A 13465-nucleotide genomic window follows, 5' to 3' on the forward strand; every position below is an offset into this window, starting at 1 on the left:
TGGCAGCTTAGAACAAACAGCTGCTTACTCTCCCCAAGCCTCAGTCTCCCCACCTGCAAAATCAGAATTTTGAAAGGATCCAAGGAAGAGCTGAGGAAAGGACATTTGCAAAGTGCTTAGTGTGGTGCTTGGCATATTCTCATTCTCAGGAAAGGGTGGCTATTCCCTTATGCCTTGTGAAACTCTGTGGTCAGTGACTTCTAGACCTTGAGTGCTCCCACTCGTTAACTGTTTTCTTTAAAACGCTTTAATCAATCAATCAATTAATCAATTGTTTTTGTAAGTAGACTTCACCCCCAACACGGAGCCCAATGCGGGGCTCGACCTCACGACCCTGAGATCGAGACCTGAGCTGAGACCCAGAGTCAGACGCTTCTGACGGAGCCACCCAGGCGCCCCCTTTAAAACATTTTTAAAACTCATTTTCTCTCTGTAGTAGAGGTTGCCTTCTGTGACTTTCACACCACTGGCAGAGAAGCTGGAAGAAAGGGAAGGAAAACATGCCTACCTCTGCACAGGCCTTTTCCATGCTACCCAGCAGGAGTGATGACGAAACCGAGGTCAGAGAGTTGGAAACGCCCGAGGGGCAGAGCCAAGGCCTGAGTCATATTTTGTGTGGCTATTAAAGTTCTCGCCCACCCAGATCTTGTTCCTTACAAGTCCTGTACAGTTTGGTTCGGGGCCTGGGCCTGGTGAATCTGTGTGTTTGCTCTAACATGTACTTATGATGCAGCAAATCTTAATTTCACTGTTTTTCCTCCGGCGCTGGCTCACGGCACTGGCCCTCCTTCAGGTTGGGTGTTACTCACGCGGATTCTCCTTTCCCTTCAACTTGTTCTCTCCCTCCTCACGCCTTTGTATTTCGGTCAGGACGGGGGTGGAGAAAGCCAGCCTTTCTGTCACAGTAGTCAAGCTGTTACTGAGTTGTGAGGACCCCAGCTGCTACAATCGTCCTCTCCCAAACAGGCCTTTGAGGCAATCCGCAAGGTAGAATGCAGTCTGCTTCTGTGACTTCAAAGTACGTGCACATTGGGGGATGCACGATACGGTATATGCATGTTTGGTCGGGGGCATGTGTACACGTTGGGGGGTAGTTGAGACGAAACATCAAAGCTGGATCACGGATGCACAGCCCTTTATATGTCTCCTCGACAAACATGTACTTAGGCCTTAACCTGCACAAGTCACTGAGATAAGGAGGGGCGTTACATGTGGTTCTTAACCTTGAGATCCATTATAATCAATAGGGAGAGAGAGGATATGTGAATATGCTAGAAACAAACAAGGATAATAATTGACAGTAACGAGGACGTCAGGAACTCAGATGGGGAAGGATTCACGAAGGCCCGGTGGAATTCTAGAAGGCTTAGAATAAGAACAAAACACTATTTTGACGGGAATTTGGAGACACATTAGGAATCAGAGAAGCAGTATAGAGGTGCAACATCTGTGCAGGCTTGTTTCACAAGACACTAAATACACTGTATTACCGGTGTTACCAAAGTTCTTTCGGCTGCCAGGGACCAGAAGAACCCCACTCAAATGACAAACAAAACCACAATAAGCCACATAAGCTGACAAGTTCAAGGCATCGCGCTGACTTCAGTTCTCAGAGCTGCCACAACACACCGTGGCTATCTCTTTGGCCCTATCCTCCCAAGTGTTGGCTTTAGTTTCAGGTAGGCACCCTTCATAGATAGGGCTACTTGGGGTCCAGAATTTAATTCTACCAGCACAACGTATGCATCTTTCCCTCAGCAGGGCTAGCAAAACTTTCGGGATTCTTATTAGCCTGGCTTGGGTCAACCATCCATCCATGAGTCAGGTACCATGACCAGCGGCATGGAATTCTCCAATGGCCAGATCTGAGTCACGTGCTCACCCCTAGAGCCAGGTGGTGGGAATAGTCCAACCTGTGCCTCATGAACTGAGAGTGGGAGAGGGGAAATCGGGTTGCCACTGCCACGAGGAAGGGACGGTGGCTGGGCAGACAAACACAACAACAGATGTCCCCTGTCATCTCATCCATTAGCAATCTGTTGGCAACTCCCTTCTTGAGTTTCACGATTCCTTTATATGAATATCAGAGGTTTCTGACCATGACCTGTCCCCAATATTTGACTCTAGATCTCAGACAGTGAGGGTCTGTTCTACTTTTTTATTGACAGGAGATCCATCTGATGATTCCTTCAGGCCCTCAGAGGAAGGAGCATTAGAAAATTCTCATGCATGAAATTAGGACCGCACTATGTCCTTCTAGCTATGAATGCTTGTTTGACCAAATGATTGAGATCAAATAATACTTTGGCATTCATGGTGTATCCCAGAGGGGAAACGTCTTAGGAGGTCACCAGAGAAGTGTGCAACCCAATAAGAGATGGGAATCTACATATAGTTCTGGATATTTTTGTCCCTAAGGATGGTAGTGACCAAAATCATAACTCTCTGCAGCCAAGGGACAATGTCGTTGTTCTATTATTTCTTAATACAGAAACACTCAGGATCAACAAAAAAGTGCAAATGAGCTGAATTGTGCTTGCAAATTGGGACTTGGCAAATGCATTTTGGCAATGAGCCATGTTCTCTTTTGTTCTGAAGTCTTGGCTTTGATGAAAGATGTCTAAAGCTACACTAGCAGCTGTATCATTAGGGTCCTGGAAACTTAGCAAATGCACCAGTCTGCTGTTTTAGACCCCAAGCAATTTGTTCCTCAAGCCTTTAACTGTAGTAATATATATCTTATAGACCCAAAACTATGTCAGGGTTGAAAGGAACCTCATGTTTATTTTCAGTTTTTGTTTTCAAGCTTTGTTTTGAACAGAAAATATTTTGGAAGTCTTTACCATCTCAACCAGACAGTGGCAGATAAGTGCTAGATATATGCAAATGTAGAAAAAATGTTTTTAATGTTCATTTTAGTCCCAGGCCATACCAACAAAATGCCACCCCATTGAAGTTTCTTAAATGAATCAGAGGTTTTGACACATTTAACAAGCTTTTCTTTTCTTAAAAAACTATTTAAATTTGGGGCGCCTGGCTGGCTCAGTCTGTTAAGCATCCAACTCTTGACTTCTGCTCAGGTTATGAACTCACGATTTGTGAGATCGAGCCTCATGTTGAGCTCTGCACTGACAGCACAGAACCTGCTTGGGATTCTCTCTCTCTCCCTCTCTCTCTGCCCCTCCCTTGCTTGCTTTCCCATGTGCACACACGCACTCTATCTCAAAATAATTATTAAAAAAATGATTTAAATACATTTTCCTTTTTAAAAAAGTCAACCATTATAAATAAAGCTAAAATTCTCCTTCCTCCCCCATGCCTAATGCCCAGTCCTGGTATTTTATCCCCCCTTTTCCCTGGTCAAGTCTGTTCCAAGTTTTGGAGTGTGCCTTCCAAATATTTCCCTGTGCACACACATATACCTGTCTGTATAGCCATAGAAACTTGAGAGTATTATGCAATGTACATTTAGATCAATGATATGATACTAAATGTATCTATTTCCAACTTGCTATTAAATGTATCTATTTCCCACTTGCTATTTCCCTATGCTGTATGCCTTTTAGATCTACTGATATTTTTACAATGTATACATTTAGCCAGCCTTCAGTTTATGGACAAATGGGTTGTTTCTAATTTTTCACCATTATAAAGAGAACCATTGCAAATATCCTTGAACATGTCTCCTTGTGTATGCGCTTAAATTGTTCTGGAGATAGATATGGAAAGTGTCTAAGTCATAGGGAGTGTTCATTTTTAGTTTTAGTAGATACTAGTAAACTGCCATAAAAAAATAGCTGTAATAATTTTTCCCAGAGTCTCAATTCTCTACATATTGTTAATATTTTACATTCTGTCAATCAAATATGTATTTGCCAATGTGAAATGCCATCTCACTGCTTTGATTCAAATTTCCTCAAGTGTTAGTGAGGATGTTCCTAAGATAAAACTGTCACCCTGAGACATTAAGGGACTTACTATGGTGCCAGTAATAACCAACTTAGCAAGATGACTTTTTTTTTTTTGTGGTAGACATGATTTTTTGTTCACTTAAAAGGAACTCACCTCGGGTGTGCTAATGTACTATGTCTAGTGTTGCAGATGTATAAGAAAGCAATATTTGATAATTACCTACACAGAAAAGAAAGTTCCATAGAGATGCAATTTTGGAACCCCACAGGCAAGCCTATTATTGACTAACATCTTTCTTAGTCCGTTTCTATTTGTAAGAAAACAATGGATTCTTTACACGGAGTCAAAAGGCTAGATTTGAAAATCTGTGTGGCTGCCACCTGTAAATATTTTGTTTTTGTCTTGCCCATAGGACAACATGTCCTATTATTTTGAAGGATTTCCAGGAAGTGATAATATTGAATCTAGAGTCCTTTTGTGAAGTGTACTGAACCCTTTGAAAGGAAATGTTGAAAAATGATGTTTTATCCTGATGGTGTCTCTGATTGACAAACATCCCCCTTTCTTTAATCTAACCCCGACCACTCCCAAAGGTAGAGAGTTGAAGGTCATCAGGAGTCTGCAGAGGTCAAGTCAGTAGCCTCTTTAGGCTTAGTTCTCTTTCCTGCTTGCGATCACTTAACTTTGTTGACTACTTGTCTCCTTGAAGCTGGTTCCTCTGCTGCTTGCTGTGATGCTCCGTTAGGAGGAGTGCGGCTCAGGAAATCATAGCACCCAGGTTTTGGTCCCGGATCTGCCACTTGCAAGCTATAATGTGCCCTCTAGGAAATTCCGTTTATCTGCAAATTGGAAAATATTAACTAGATAGTCTTCAACAGTCTGCCAGGCACTAAAATTCTATGGCCCAAGATTCTCTCTGTCTTTTTTCTGTTTTCTTCTGATGCTCTGTTTGTCCCCCCCCCCCACCCACCCCTTCTTCAGCCCAGGCAAGTTTCTGGACTCGTCCCTGGCTAATGTCATCTACTCCAAATGACAGCTTCCAAGTCTCCAGTATTGATGGCTCTTTCAAATGCTGGTGTTGCGTCCCCAGCTGTATGCACGGTCCCTATCTTCCCATAGGATAAAATCTGAGCCTTTTAGCCTGCCGTTCAGGGCACCACAGTCTGGTCTCAGTCTCCCCTATGTGCCCTTAACCTCCATTTCTTCCTTTCACCTGCCACATGGTCTTCTTTCCCTCCCCCAGATGCAATTTCCATTTTCTTTCCAGGCTATTTTTCTTACATGACTTGTTCACCCTGCTCATCTCTTACTCCATAATCTCTCTCATTCTTTAAACACCTGCCTCAATTCTGCCCCCCATAGGAGCTTTCCATGATAGCCCAGGTTTTTCTTCTGTCTTGAAATTTTTCGTCTCCTACATTTAAGCAATTATAAGGAGAACTGTTTTCTCTCTCACATTTCAATGCTTCTGGAATCTAGACTCGTGTTACAATCACTATTAGCCGTGTAGCACTCATGATATAGTTATGTTTGTCCAGATGTGTGCATCAAAATTTGCAGATAAGTTTTCAGCATCTCAGAAGAAAATTCTGGAAACATCAGTGGAACACTTTCCAAAAATGCTGTATCACCAAAGCCTTTGATAGGACAAAGGACAATACTGTGTGAAAAAGATTTGGAAGAGTTAGACTGTAATAAGAAAAAGTTCTAAGGATTATTTAACAAATTCATTTCACTTTTTTTTGTACATCATATATCATGCAAGAGTGATGTATGCTAAAAATCAATGCATACATGAGTATTTATAAGAGGTCTTTCATTAAGTACAAAATGAAAATTCTAAATGAAAAGAAAGCACTATGCCATAGTTTAATTGGCCATGTTCTTTCTTTTCCTATAATAATATAATGTGATATGATATGATATAGTATAATATGATATGATATAATAATATATAATCATATCATAGCATATAATTTGTGACTTAAAATTAATGGTGTTTTATATTTGGTGAAATGTGGTATATCAGTGAGACAGCAATTTTACCACTATGTTATGATTACTGGTAACCTTCTGTCTCATCAGCTGGGTTAGAAACTCCTAGAACGTGGAGCTGTGTGATGATCAAAGCCCTCTGCATATCATAAGCATTTTACATTTATTTGTCTTTGTTCCCCATTTTTAAAAATGTCTTATTTGTTTTTGAGAGGGGGAGAGGGCAAGTGGGGGAGAGGCATGGGGAGGGGGGCAGTACGGACGATCCCAAGAAGGTTCTGCACTGACAGCAGTGAGCCCGATGCGGGGCTCGAACTCAATGAACTGTGAGATCATGACCTGAGCTGAAGTCCGATGCAAAACCCGATGGAGTCACCCAGGAGCCCTGATTTATTTGTCTTCAAATGGAAATACATTAGAGGTGTCTGGGTAGCTCAGTCACTTAAATGCTGACTCTTGATTTGGAGTCAGGTCATGATCTCATAGTCATGAGATCAAACCTCTGTGCTGACAGCACGGAGCCCGCTTAGGATTCTCCCTCTCCCTCTCTCTGTCTGCCCCTCCCGCTTGTGCTCTCTCTTAAAATAAACAATTTTTTTAAGAAATCTTTAAATAGAAATTCATGAAGCATAGTTCAAAAATCAAATATAAAAAGTATAGCAGAGAAAGTCTTCCATCATGGGGCCTCTATGCCCAATTTTCTTACTAACTTGAAATAAGGAAATGACTGTTATTAGTTTATTATTTCCAAAGATTTTTCATTCATGTGCATGCATATAAGATCCATGTTTCTTGTTCCTTTTCTTTGCTATATATTTATCTATTTTGTTTAAATGTGTTCCATACCCAACATGGGGCTTGAACTCATTACCCCAAGATCAAGAGTCTACTGACTGAGCCAGCCAGGCTCCCCTCCTTTTCTTTCCTATGTAAATGGTATCTGGGCCTACATACTGTTCTATATGTTGCTTTTTAAAAATAAAACAGTCTTGGGATGCCTGGCTGGCTCAGTTGGTCAAGCGTCTGACTCTTGGTTTCGGCTCAGGTCACGATCTCATGGTTTGAGAGTTCCAGCCACTCATTGGGCTCTGCGCTGACAGCCTGGAGCCTGCTTGGGATTCTCTCTCTCCCTCCCTCTCTCTCTACCCCCTCCCCACTCATCCTCATTCCCAAATGTGTACTCTCTGTCTCTCAAAATGAATAAACTTAAAAAAATAAAAAAATAATAAAACTGTAGCAGTCTTAAAAATCTATCTGTATCAATTCATTGAGGGTTTTTCATCCTTTTTTTTTTTTGGAAGCTGCATTTCTTTATGTAGATATATTTAGCTCGTTCCTCCATGATGAAAATTTAGGTCATTTCTGCCTTTTTCTATTATGATCAGTCTTGCATAGAATACCAATGTGTATATGTTACGTCACTCACAGGATACATTCTTAAAATCGGGATTTCTGGGACCAGTATACATATTACATTATATAACTTTGATAGACTTTTCCACGTTATTTTCCATCAGATTCTACCATCGCTACTCCTGCTAGCGATGTATGAGAACCTTCAATAAAGATATGTGAAGAATAAAGAAGGGGTGAATATGAAGTCACATACTCATTTGGGGACCATAAAATTTTCCTTTTGGGCCACATTGATATCGCTTAGTGGGCAAAAATCTCCCCAATGTGTAATTAATTTTTCTTTTTTTTTTTTCAAAGTGTATTTATTTTGAGAGAGAGAGAGGGAGAGAAAATCCCAAGCAGTCTCTGTGCTGTCAGCGCACAGCCCAACGTGGGGCTCAATCTCACGAACCATGAAATCACGACCTCATCCAAAATCAAGAGTCGGGCACTGAACTGAATGAGCCACCCAGGCACCCCTGTAAGTAATTTTTCAAATGCTAAACTATCAGTCTCCTTCAAGAGGCCCATAACTTCTGCAGTTCTTCGCGTAATGACAGTATCTCTCGTGGTGTTACCTAATTATCTTCTTCTGAGAGTGACTCTCAATTTTCTCTCTCACTTCAGACAGATCTTTGTTGTTCCCCAATCGAGAGCCTTCCTTGCAGGCCTCAGCAGTCATGATCAGACACACCAGCACACCCACCCACAGCGGTTGGGGTGGTCGTGACAAATCGAGAGAAAGGCAACTGGAAATACCTCTCCCCACAATCACTCTTAGAAATGCTCTGCACCTGTTCTTGCCACGAAATCTGCTATATAACTGTAGTCCTCAAAATTCAGACAGTCAAGCTATTCTTTACGTGAGCACACACAGTAAGATGGGAGAAGGTAGACAAGAGTGTTCCTGCCTTCGTGGAATTTACTCAAAGTGCACATAAGGCAAATACAATTTATCCTGAGAAAATAAAAATTTTAAATTCAGACCTCTTATCTAGACCAGCACGATCACAGGCAGCGATGCTACGAAGTCCTGCATACACTCATCTAATATCCATTCACGAGGGATCACAAAGAAATTGTGGCAAAAAAATTATGAAGGCTTAACCGGCATTGATGAGATGGCTCTAGAGTAAATCGTGGGTCCCTTGTCACAGGCGTGTCTTAGGTCAGGTCCCCTAGAAGCAGGGCTTGACGTGGTGATGCTCCTGAAAGTTTAATTAAGGCAGTTCTCTCAGGAAAGGGAAGGGAGAGAAGCAGGCTGAGGAAGGAGGAGGGTTCGTGTTACTTCTGCATCCCAGAACACATTTATTGAGAATGAATGATGTATCAATTTTGTATTTAATAACATAAGAATAATTTAGTCTTAATGACTGACTCCCTTTTCCCTTAAATTCTAGGAAGCTGAGAGCTCAAAGTAACCATATTATTTGTCTACCTTGGGCTGATATAATAACCATCACTTACTACCACAATCTCCCCCCCCCCCCGCCGACATCCCTTATACATAGATTTTAATTTCCCACATCAGTTTTGTTCCTACGTAGGTATGACTTATTACTACCATGATAATAGTTCTCACTTACTGAGAAGTATTATACTAAATTCTTTGTATCTGTCATCTTTGAAGCCTCACAAGATTCCAGTAAAATCCAGATTGCACAGATGAGGAAACTGAGGCACAGAGGGGTTACCTGACTAAGATGATAGTGACCATAGTGACATAGCCTGATTTGCACCCAGGCAGTCTGACTTTTACACACCTTTTTTTTTTTTTTTAAGTTTATTTATTTGTTTGAGAGAGACAGACACAGCACAAGTGGGGCAGGGGCAGAGAGAGAGAGAGAGAGAGAGAGAGAGAAGCCCAAGCAGGCTCCGTGCTGCCATCACAGAACCTGACGCAGGGCTCGAATCCACAAACTGTGAGATCATGAGCTGAGACGAAACCAAGAGTCAGACCCTTAACCGACTGAGCCACCCAGGCGCCTTTATACACTCTTCCTACATCATCACCCCTCGTTCTTTTATTTTTTGCTAATGGGTAGAACCAAACTAGAGAGAAATATGGGTGGTAGAGCCTACTCATCCGGGGAGAGGAGGGTCGTCACCTGCCTGTTTCTACAGGTTGCCTCGCGCGGCGATGGGGGATCTGCGAGGCCTCTGCCGTGTCCTGGCCGCAGATCAGAACCACACTCTTCGTGCACACCCGGCCGAGCACCATGGCTTTGCTCCCAAGGGCCCTTGAAGACACCGGCAGACGGATCCCCCACCTTCCATCACCATCTTGGTGGCGGCCGCAGCCTCGGGGAGGACAAGCCACCCTGGACCACACTGGAGCTGCCTCCCCGGAGTCAGCGGCCCGTCCTAAGCTCTCCTTAACGAGTCTTGCCAGGCCTAATGAGCTCTGTCTGATACCATGCTCCGTAAAAGGCCCTCTCTCTCACCGGCTGCCCTCAGATGACACCCGTGTCTTCTTTGTTCTTGCATTTACCTTAGTGGGCGCGATTCCTGGGGGTCTGACAATCCCCCTGTGCTTCTCAAAATTTCCAACATCAGCCCTACTTTCCTGTCCCATCCAAGGACGGGAAATATTCTGAACTTGCCAGAACTATCCTCTCTCCCGAGGCTGAAAGAGTAAATGAGGCGATGTCTGGAAAGCGGCTTGAGCGCGCTGAAGGTATGCGAACGGCCTGTGGCGCTGTGGTCTACACGTGCTTTTAATTTGTCTCTGTTTTGACAGGTTCACATTTGATATTGGCTTGTTAGGTCAGTCCACTTGTGTTTGCTTCAATGCCGGCTGTAATTTTTTAATTTTTTTTAACGAGACTGTTAGAGGAAGTTTTAATTTGCCAAAGGAGGGATGTGCTGACTAAAGGAGCCATACTAAGAGCTCAAGTCTCCTTTGGGGGCGCCTGGGTGGCTCAGTCACTTAAGTGTCAGACTTCAGTTCAGGTCACGATCTCACCGTCAGTGAATTCGAGCTCTGTGCGGGGCTGTGCTGACAGCTGGGAGCCTGGAGCCTGCTTCGGATTCTGTGTCTCCCTCTCTTTCTGCCCCTCCCCTGCTCGCGCTCTGCCTCTCTCTCTCTCTCTTTCTCTCTCAAATAAATAAACATTAACAAAATAAAAAAATAAAAAAATAAAGAACTCAAGTCTCCCTCTGTATGTCTGAAGTGCTGACCTGTCTTCACTCAGTGGGTTTGTCACCTGCTTTCTGCCATGGAGAAGTTGGGTACAAGAGTTACTTGCAAGATGGCCTTAAGGTTTGAAAAGTCCATTGACAGTATCATATATTCTGGGGTACTCAAGAAATCCTTTTTTTTTTAATGTTTATTTATTTTTGAGAAAGAGAAAGAGAGAGAGAGAGTGCAAGTGGGGGAGGAACAGAAAGAGAGGAGACACAGAATCGGAAATAGGCTCCAGGCTCCGAGCTGTCAGCACAGAGCCCGACGCGGGGCTCGAACTCACAAACTGTGAGATCATGACCTGAGCTGACGTCGGATGCTCAACCGACTGAGCCACCCAGGCATCCCAAGAAATTCTTTTAATTTAATGGTCTAGCCACATAGCCATGGCATCAGCCACTGAGGTAGCCCTAGGAGCAGACTTTGAAACAAAACCCCCTGGATTGTGCACAACAGAACAGACTCTGTGGGTTTGTTTCCTTTGATCCCCTGCGGGAGCAGACACACAAGTGTTCCAAGTTTGGGAATTACTAGTTTTTATGTGTTCAAATTGAAGAATCCATAGAGACATACCTTCATAGAACGCGATTGTGATAGAACACATAGACCAGATCTTGGTGGGGTGAGAAGGTGAGGGGGTTACCAAGGTGAGGGAGAAGGATGGGCATGGGAAGGGATGTTGCTTCTCAGATAAATGCTTCACCGCTGGGAAACAAAATCTCATGTTAGTTTCTGGTTCCGTTGGCTTAGAAACTGTAAGTGCTCTTCTAAATGTTGTTGCACAAACAGTCAGATACCAGCACCGGGTTTGGGGCTTGCTAGTTTTAGCAGATGATTTTTCTCTCCCCATAACCCTCTCCACACACCCCCCTCCTCCTCGTCCTTCTCTTCTACTTACTCAAGCTCTGATATAAATATTGCTTGATAGAATTTCCAGCTTTCCGCTTTGAATGATATAATCAGAAGCCACCCATACTGTGTAGTAAATTTTCTGGCACTCACCCAACTCATAAAATTCAAGGGTCTCACCCAAGTCATAAAATTCAAGTGTTCCCACAACTGAGAACACAATCTCTCACGGAGAAAGAAAAACATGTCTGTGTCCTAGTGAGGGTAAGGATCTCAAGGGGAAAGTTCTCGTAGGAGAAATGCTATCTCACAGTTCAGCTTCTACTCCCTTTCCACGCGGGCCCTAGATTGAGTTCTGCCCCCCTCACCCCTATTCACAAGCATGCACGTGATGGTCAGCGTGCCCCAGTGATTTCTGGGTGCACGTCCTCCCCAACCACACGCAACTCTGTTCTGGTGCCAGGTAGTGAACATCCCCCAAGAGCAAGCCTCAACTACGAACTGATGGGACTGGCGTGTGAATATCCCAACTCCCTCACTCTTCTCATGGGATGGCTAAGGTGCGTGTGTTGTACTGACTCCCAAAGTTGCCCCCCAGGGTTAAGCTCCTGTTGCCCACAAAGGCAGCGGCCTTGGTGAATGTACTTCCCGTTGGCTGCCTTCCTTCCCTATCTCATTTCCCACTTTCTCCCGTGCAAGTGTTAACCAGGCCCAACCCTGCTTGGCTACAGAGATCAGCTGAGATTGGGTGCATTCTGGGTGGTGCGGCTGTAGACTCACTTCTCATTTTCTACGGGTGCTCCTTGCGCCTCTTAAATAAACTACTTGCTCTGGAATCCTGATTTCAGGGTCTGCTTCCAGGGAGAGCCAACTAAGACAACTTGGAAACATTCATTTAACCGACGTTTACCGGATGCCTATCGTATACCAGGCACTGCGATGAACCAGATGACATGGATGTTGCCTGTTTTAGGATTTTTAAAAAATGTTTATTTCTTTTTGAGGGAGAGAGGGAGAGAGGGAGGGGCATAAAGGGAAGGGGATCCAAAGCAGGCCCCACGCTCACAGCACTGACCCCAACGTGGTTCCCCGTACTGTGAGACCGTGAGAGCGTGACCCAAGCCAAAGTCAATCGCTTAACGGACTGAGCCACCCTGGTGCCCACCCCGGGTCTTGCCTGTTTTAAACGACACATGCTCTCCTCCTTCTCTCTTCCTCCTCACCATTGAAATCTTCAGGCTGTTTCGCCTCCATTCTACCCCACGCATGGATTCCCAAATCACCATCATAATGTAATTCTCATTAGGACCCTTTGCAGCTTCAAAATCTGTGACTGCTTCTCATGACCCCCACATCCCAACTTCAGGCTTTTTCAAATGGCACTTGAGGACATCACGATCGAGCCCTGAGCTTTGCTCCTCAAGGTCTTGTGTCTTTTTCCTTCCCCTTCCCATGTGTCCTGCGGTCTGGCCTTTCCAGAGCAGTTGGATGAGCAGGACACCAAGGTTAGGAGCATGGGCTTTGGAGCCAGAAGCATGGCTCTACCACCCATGTCAATACCAGTGTGACCTCGGGCAAGTGATTTTTACCTCTCTGTGCCTCAGTCACTTTACCTGTAAAATGGCATAGCAGTACTTAGCCTGTTGAGTCACCGTGACAGAACAGAAGCTGGGTGTCCTGTAAGTTCTATTACTGTTGGTAGTTTTCGAGTACATCACATGTGGAACTCACAGTGTGTGCTTGTGTTGTGCCCTGCCTGGACCACATTCCACCTTTCAGTCCATTTCACAAACTTTTCGCTCAAGACCCCACTCAACTATTAACCTCTCAATGCAGCTTTCCCTGACCAGCTCCTTATGCCAACCTAAGCAATAATTGCTCTCAGTTTTTTAATTCTATGGTATCTTACATATATTTTTTGTACTAACACTATATTATGGCTAATTGAGTGTGTGCATATGCGTGCGTGCATGCGTGTGTGTGTGTGTGTCTCCCTTGTGGACTACGAGCTCCCTCAGTGTGCGGACTGTATCTTATTTGTCTTCACATCTCCAATGTCCAGAAGAGTACCTGGAGTACAGTTGGTGCTCCATAAAATTTAGTTTAATATGAGGAGGAGCAACTGTATAA

Source organism: Lynx canadensis, chromosome C2 (assembly GCF_007474595.2).
Source record: "Lynx canadensis isolate LIC74 chromosome C2, mLynCan4.pri.v2, whole genome shotgun sequence".
Lineage (NCBI taxonomy): Eukaryota > Metazoa > Chordata > Mammalia > Carnivora > Felidae > Lynx > Lynx canadensis.